Source organism: Eucalyptus grandis, chromosome 3 (genome assembly GCF_016545825.1).
Source record: "Eucalyptus grandis isolate ANBG69807.140 chromosome 3, ASM1654582v1, whole genome shotgun sequence".
Classification (NCBI taxonomy): Eukaryota; Viridiplantae; Streptophyta; class Magnoliopsida; order Myrtales; family Myrtaceae; genus Eucalyptus; species Eucalyptus grandis.
Window position 1 is genome coordinate 19,471,746 of NC_052614.1, and position 8,611 is coordinate 19,480,356.

Sequence of the window (8,611 nt, forward strand, 5' to 3'; positions counted from 1 at the left end):
TCATCACATCTCATATTACTCCCACTTGGACGAACTCCACTGACATCATTATCTTAATCCAAGGTTTCAAATAGGGAGTTATTTTCCCTTATTTCGGCCCTCTTAGGAAATTCATCCACTAAGAATGTGACATCCCGTAATTCAAATTCAGCTATACTCCCACTTTCCTGCTCACCTATGAACACATACCTTTTTTAGTGTTTGGAGTATCTCATTAAAATACTCTTCTTTCCTTCGGGACCCAATTTCCCAAATTTGTGAGAGGACTCATGAGTATAGGTAGCACAACCCCATGGCTTAAGAAAACTTAAGTCCGGTTTTCTAACTATCCATAACTCATATGAAGTGGAAATAACTTATTTGGAAGGCACCCGGTTAAGTATATAGGCAGCAATTAACAACACATCACTCCAAAAAGTGATAGGTAAGTTAGCATGCGCCATCATGGACCCAACCATTCCAGTAGGGTTCTATTTCTTCTCTCCGCAACACCATTTTGTTGAGGAGTATATAGAATAGACAACTATCTTTCTATTCCTTTTTCATCACATAATTTTCTGAACTTATCAGATAAATATTCTCAACCTCGATCGGATCTAAATACCTTTATTTTCTTGTCTAATTGATTTTCTGCCAGGTTCATAAACCTTCTAAAACAACTTATGCTTCAGATTCATGAGAAATCAAATAGACATATCCGACTCGAGTATAATCATCTATAAAAAAAAGTGATGAAATAAACAGCCCATTGCCTTCCTCTCATATTCATTGAACCACAGACGTCCAAATGGATTAAATGGGGAGGAAATTCAGCTCTTTTACCTTTTCCAAATGGTTTCCTTGTCATTTTCCCTACTAGGCAATGCTCACTTATGAACAAATCGACTTTTTCAATATTGATACCAAGCCCTCTTTGGTTAGTCTATTCATATGTTGTTGGCTCATGTGACCAAGTCTAGCATGCCACACAATCACATCATTGTCATATAAAGAAGAAGACGTGAAACAAGGGAATAACAAATATTGACACCACCATAGTCAACATTTAGTACAATAAAACCATCTAGAAAATAATCACAACCATAGTAGTTTGTACCCAAATACAAATCTACACCTCTATTATGGAAGTTCATATAAAAACTAAGCTTGACCAACACTAAGACAGACACTAAATTTCGACGAATCTCCAGAGCATATAGAACATCAAGATGCGTCCACCATGCATGTTCAATTGGCAGGTGCCAATCCTTTTAACTTCAGCTCTGCAGTTATTTCCAATATAGATCCACTTAGTTCCAGTTGGTATCATCGAAATTCCACAAAGGATCCTCTATCCTTCGCTATATGGTCTATCGCTTCTGAATCTACATTCCACAAAGGATTGGATTCAGCCTATAATGCAGAACTCGAGACATAAGCAAAGTTCTCAAATGTACAAGAGGTGTATACCTTCTTTGGCTCACGACAGTCGCGAGCATAGTGACCTCTCTTGTCACAATTGTAACATCTCACCCTTGACATTTTCTTCACTTGAGGACGTTTTCCTCTCTTGTGTTGGTTAACTCTTGATTTCTTGCAATAAGGACTTGATCCTTTGCATTCCCACATATTGAACGAATCAATACGCTTGCGCTTAGAGCACAGAGCCCTTTTTGAGCTAGAACCAGTATAGCAAATGTCTATTTTCGGCTCACATGCCGTCAAGCGATCCTCTACCAGCTCAAGGTGGCGCACAGCATCCTCAAGATCTTCCATAACATGGTCAAGAGCTTCTAGTGCTTCTTGCTTTTTCCAGCACATATTGAATCTTCATATTCAATATTTCACAATTGTTGCCGTTCATATCAAAATCGTTCTTAGTTCTTTGAGACCATCGATCCAACACATCGACATACATGCACGAATAATTAATGCCTATCATTTATGTATCCCTATTTGCATAGCCCATCATATTAATAAATAATTTCAAGTAAGCCTTCGAATCAAAAGGTCACTATGTTTCCAATCATCCTCCAAAAATCCTAACTCAAAATTATTATTAATATAATTGTCTTATGCAAATACATTCTACGAAGTTACAAAAACTTCTATTACTACCCACAGCTAACTACCCACAGCAATTAGCAGTAACATAAAGCAAATATTATCTAACATCCAATAGAATAACAGTGCTTTCACATGATACAACTAACATATTGGTTGCTACATCAACAACAATCAGGTAGTAAACATTACATAATTGATCATAGAAATAAATAGGGAATGTCCCTTCTAATCTATCAGTCAAAACATCTGAGAAAACTAAATGCACATTTGCCAACCAGGGAAAAACTTTTAGAGAGCATTCATGTCGCCACCAAGGCGCATTTACTCTATGCCATGTGGCACTCAATCTAAGGGTTGAAGTTTTAGCCAACTCAATACTATAGTGCTCTCTTACAAAAGCTTCCACCAGCCTCCTATAACCCGGGACCACGTTGATCTCCCATAGCCGATCTAACACTGCTTGCCATTCAGGTGGAAGAGTGTTCATCAAAGCCGGCACCTTCTCAAAATCCGACATAAGATAACCATTCCGGATGATTTCTGTATCATCGATTGACCCTGACCACATGTGATACTAAATCACTATCGTGCCACCGATAATTAGCTAATTCTGATATCAGCATTTTAACTCTTGCATTTCCCTCGTTCGTTCTCGGGATTGCAGGTATCCTTGCATAACGCATCATAGTTCCTGCAACAAATGTATAACTAAAAATGGATCACTTTTAATCCATAATAAATATAAGGAAAATACATAAATTTCCAAAATTCATGCAACAAATGCAGAATTAAAAATGGTTACTTATAACCCACATAGGAATGACTAAAAAGAAACAAATTCCTTTTTTATTTTTTTGGGGTCAACGGTCAAAGTCAACGGTCAACGGTCGGTCAACGATCAACGGTCGGTCAACGGTCAACGGGTCGGGTCAACGGGCGCGAGGGTTGGACCGGTCGGACCGGTCGGCAGGTCGGACGAACCGATCGCACGTGCTGCGTGCGTGCGGCGGGCGACGTCACGCGACGTCGGCCGGCACGTGCCTCGTGCGTGAGCATGCCGACGTCACGCGGGCGTCGGCCGACACGTGCGTGGCATGCGCCCGAGCTGATTGGGTCGGGTCGGTCGCCGTCGGGTCGAGTCGCCGGCCGGTGACCGGCCGGCCAACCGTCGTCGGTGCGACGTCATCAATGACGTCATCTTGACGGTTCGACCGTTGGGTGACGCCAGCCCGCGTCGGTTCGCCGACCAGCACATGCCGTTTCGCCGGTCGCCGCGCGCGCACGTGCCGTTCGTCAGCGGCGTGTGTGGCGCACGCGCTGGCCATTGCCAGCACTTCGGGCGCGACGCGCCCACGTGCAACGGCTTCTAGCCGCGCGTGTGGGCGCGTGCGGCGTCTCCCGGAGGCGTGCGACATGTCACCGGACTTGTCTCGACGTCGCCTTTCTCCCCATGTGTTCAAAAAATGATTTCGACTTACGAAAACTCAGAAAAATGGCCGAACAACTCTCGGGTGTCGGGATTTCTCGCCCCGATCCGTACGGCTGAAAATTTTTTCGTGAAAAATCAATCAAAAAACATCAAATTGATCGGAAAAACGTGAACTAGGGCTCTGATACCAATGTTAGGATGACGGATCCCCGAAAACCGGATTCGACACTGAATCAAACCCCTAAATCAATGCGGAAGACGAAGCCCAGGAATAACACGTATCACCGATGGTAAAGCACACCACAGATTCGAGCGTACCTTGTTAGCCACAGATTAAACACCAATGTCGAAAATCGAGGAAGAAATTTTGATCCGATGATGCCAATTTGCCTTGAAGGGAAGACGGGACGCCTTAAGCGTTTTTCTTCTTTTTGGAGGGAGAGTGGGAGAGAACGTACGTTGGAATTGTGCCAAAGGGCATCTTCTCTCTCTCTCTCCTTCATTTTATACCTTCCCCCATCCACGAGCCCTATTCCCGTGGGCCGGGCCTTTTTGGGCCCAACTTGGGCGGACGAGCCTTAAGCCCACCTCATAAATCCATCATCCATAAAACATCTACGACCCCAAAACACCAAGGAGCTGGAAATGAACCGAGCCGCGGTGAAAATGGAGAAAGAGAGGGAGCGCAAGAGACCTATAATCGGAGGCGGCGGTGCGGAAGTTATCGGAGGTGAGGAAGGCCTTGGCAGTATCGATGTGGCGTTGATTGTCGTCGAGGGTGCTGTTGTACTTGCTCTTGATCAACTAGGAGTTCGCCACCACCAAGCTGTTGTCGTCAGATGCAAGATCAACCAACGCTGGTCCGGGCTGAGCCAACTGGGGCAGCTTGGAGTCCTCCGGCAGCAATTATAGATCCAAGGGCGGCATTGAGGGGACGTCGTCGAAGTCAACGATGGTGTCGAGCTGAGTGAGGCATAGATCCGAGGAGAAGAAGGAGAGGCGTCGAAAGAGGAGAAGAGGGTCATCGAGTTGAGCGAGGCGTAGATCCGAGGAGAAGAGGTAGAGCTGTCGGTGGAGGAGAGGAGGAGAAGAGTGAGAAGCGGAGGAGAAGGAGAGTAAAAATCAGTTTTGATTTCTACTCCAAAAATAGAAAAGTAAAAAAATTTTACTTCTGATTTTTATTCTAAACCTATTTCTAGAGTAAAAATATGTTTCTAAAATAGAAAAATGAAATAATTTTACCAAATAGATTTTTATTCTAAAAACATGTTCGAAACAGAAAAATAGCTCTGGAACAGAAATAGAATGATTATCATGTTCGCCCTTATTCACCATAAACTCCTTGTTGTCTTGCTCATCACATGTTTTGATGAAACTATCTGAAGAAAGTCACCTAGACACGTCTGATAGACAAGACGAGACAAACGAAAGAGACACATGATGTTGAAGTTAGGAAGATTGGAAAAAAACCAAATTCGTGTCCTCATATTTTACACTCAAACGAAAACTTCGCAAGGAAAAAAACTCGGATTGCTTCGATTCCTGTGTACTTCAATAAAACTAAATCCACTATGTTTCCAACATGCCATTATGATATTCCGAACAAGTTCTTGTCTCTCCCAATCTAAATAAACAAGATTATAAAGTTTCACTAACTTGATGAATATTAGGATAGTGTCATGGTTAGGATGGCATGATTACATTGAAAATGTCCAAAATACCTTTAACACACACAAACTTTAACTAAATCTATTCATAAGGCTCATGCATATTTACAAGGTCATTTGATATTTATCAAATGTTTCAATTTCCTTCTTTTTGTCCATCTCTCATAACCGCTTCAATCACCTTCTTTTTGTCCATCTCTCATAACCGCAAATTACTAGCCACTCTTACCGGTACATTACCCCAAGTTTTGCCCACTCAATTTAGCCACTTTCGACTCATTCATCTTGGCACTCTCCTCAATTTCAACTGTACATTTTAACCATGAATCACTTTGACAAGCAAAATTATTAGGGAAGGAAGGGGGGGAGGAAGGTAAAATAGTAATTTTGTGTAATACAATGGCAAAAACATAAATTCATAGCATATAAATTCTTTTGGGATATTAATTGTAATGATTATTTGTTAGTGATTAAGTTAGATTAACCGAAGGAAAACTAGGATAAAAAATCTAAGTATTGTACAATAGGGGTTATTTTGTAATTTCAAAAGGTTAGAGGTCTCCTCTACTAAAACTGAAAATTTTGAGAGTTGTTTCCATGTTAAGGATGCTTATGATATTCCCTAGCATCTGATAGCTTTTGCTGATAATTTTAACAAGTTTTTTTAAAAAAAAAAAAAAAAAGTTAACTTATTGGTGTTTGAAGGGACACCACGTTTCCTATCTATTTATTGAAACGTAAAATATTGTCCCAACATTATCAACTTTCTTCTATTCATCATCCAAATCAAGCCATTTGTCTCTCACTTAAACACACACATGCTCTTAATTCGTGCCATTGAATCTAATATCTAAATTGACATTATTCATGACATCGGCCCATTAATACTTAAATGATTGCAAACGAAATCAAGCTTCTCATGCAATCACTTGCCTTGGCCAAATCATGATCTAATACTACTACTATTCATCATCTTCTTCACATAACTATCTCTTATTCATTTTCTTCTCTATCAGAACCAAAAGCCTTATAACTTAACCCTACTCCAAATCCCTTGATTTTATAACTATGCAAGTTAAGATCAAGAAGTTCGAGATAGATGCCCTATTTAAGCAAACAAGGTTCTTTGAGGTTGAAAGGGCTAATAGAACACCTAGAGAGGGTGAATAGGTGTGAAAACAGACTTTAACAACTATTTCAGAACATAGAATTATATCGCAACAAATAAAGTAAAGGAGTTCAAGGAAGAGAAAATAAACACAAGATTTATAGTGGTTCGGCTAAGATCAAGCCTACGTCCACTCTCCCACGCTGACAACCTTCTAACCGGTTTCCACTATGAATCGAAAGAAAATGTTACAGCACTGTGATCTCGAATTTTCAGTGAGGTGTCTCTATTGTTCTCACAAGATCACTCTCTAGAGTTTCTCACTTTCAAATACAAGTTTAAGCACTAAATGATGATGGACAAGAGAATTGGAAGCTTCAGATTTTGGAATTCTTCTTTCACGCACTTTTTCGAATGACTTAAAAATCCTTCTTAAATACTCCTCCATGCCTTGTCAACTGTTCGCACTTTCCAAAGGACTTCTTCCAATTTTCCTGTTGGACAGAATCAATCAAGGAAATCTCAAGCCGTTTGAAGATTGAGATGAAAGCCCATCAATCATGTTCGCCCATACAATCAGGATCTTGGTTTCCATAAGTATATTATTTCCAAATAAGCTTGCCTTCCAAAATGATTTGCTTCTTCAAAATTGATTCCAATTAAGATAACCAATATAGAAAGTAATATTTCAAACCAGAAAGCCTGATGTATCATGTTTGTACTAAAACTTTGAAGAAAATAATCCTAAGTTTCATTAAGTCTTCATTCTTGCGTTCACTCTGAAACTTGTCAGAGTGGGCAGACTTTTGATGTAAGATAGACTTTGACACAAAAGTCTGGCAATCTTCATAGGAGTTTTCTCGAGCAATCTCCCCATTTTTTATGGTGGCAAAACTTTCCTACAGATTTAAAACTTATATCCTGCAAAATGACACTTTAGCAATACATGAAAACTTATGAAAATAGATTGTTATAGATCTGGATAACATCGGTTCTGCAACCACATAAAACACATTAATCTTGACAATTTAAATAAAGATTCAATCCAAATCCATAATCACAATCACAAAAGGTTACTGCAAAATATAAATATTCAACACAATCAGTTCAAACAAACAAATTAAATCTGCTTTCATTCTCCCCATTTTGTCAACATCAAAAAGAAAGAGAAAGTCAACATATAAAGATAGAATTAAAAGATAAATGCGATCAGAGTTGTCTAGGAACTCGAACGAGTCAGAAATCCCCCAGCGACTACACTGCCCCCTCAAGTTTCTCTTGGCACTAATGATAAACATTCTCGACCTTGGCTGCAGTTTGTGAAACTTGTTGATTCAAGGTCTCAACTTGAGTGTCTAGAGACTGTACCTTACCAATGAGAAAATCTAAAGTAGATCTCAAGGCAGAGTGAAGCTTTTGGATCTCAACCTCCATCACATATTGCTGAGCTTTAACCTCCAAAATGAGCCCTACTATCCTTGGATAGTTTGCATCAAGTTCTGTTTGAGTACTAGCTTCAACAAAGTGAATTTGTGGAGAATTGAGAGATGAAAGAACATCAACTTGATCGAGGATAGTTTTTTTACACCCTGACTTGGAGTAGACTCTTCAACCTCAGCTTCAAGAAATTGAGATGCAAAAACATCTTTAGGGTTGGCAAGAGATCTACTTATGCCATCACTTGCATTAGGTGGAGAAGAAGTCCATGCTTTCTCATGAGCCCCCCCCCCCCGTGTTTTTGTGCCTATAGGTGGAGAAGAAATTCCTTCTTCTTGTACCTTTTCTTTTTTTTAGAACGAGAGTGATGTTTTGTCTCAATTCGTACTCCTTCAAGGTCATCCCTAGTTTCTTCAAAGTCCTTTGATAATGTTACTACAACAGTCTCTCCATCAAAGTCATTGTTGTCATCATCCTCACATTTCTCTTCAGAATCACCTTCTTCTTCTTCTTCTTCTTCTTCTTCTTCTTCTTCTTCATCTTTAGCTCCTGCTTCTTCTTCTTCTATTTTTTCTTGTGCTACTTCTTCTTCCTCTTCTTCATATTCTCTGTGTCCTCCTTCTCTTTCCTTTGATTTCTCAAAAGCAACAAAGCCTTGAAGATTTCTTAAGGCAATGGTAGAAATGGTCAAATCATCTTCATCCTTTTCATCATGCAGGATAAGTGATCTCATTTTCTTTGCAGTTTCTTGCATAACTTCCTTGCCTTTGCGCTTTCTTGTAGCAGCAAATCCTTCCTTGATTTTGCTCGAGGATTCTTTTTTCAAAAGCTCAATGGCCTTAGTTAGATCCTTTAGCCTCATTTTTTATATCATCTTTATTCATATTTCCATAGGAGCAATAGTTCTTGAACAAAGTGAAGAGG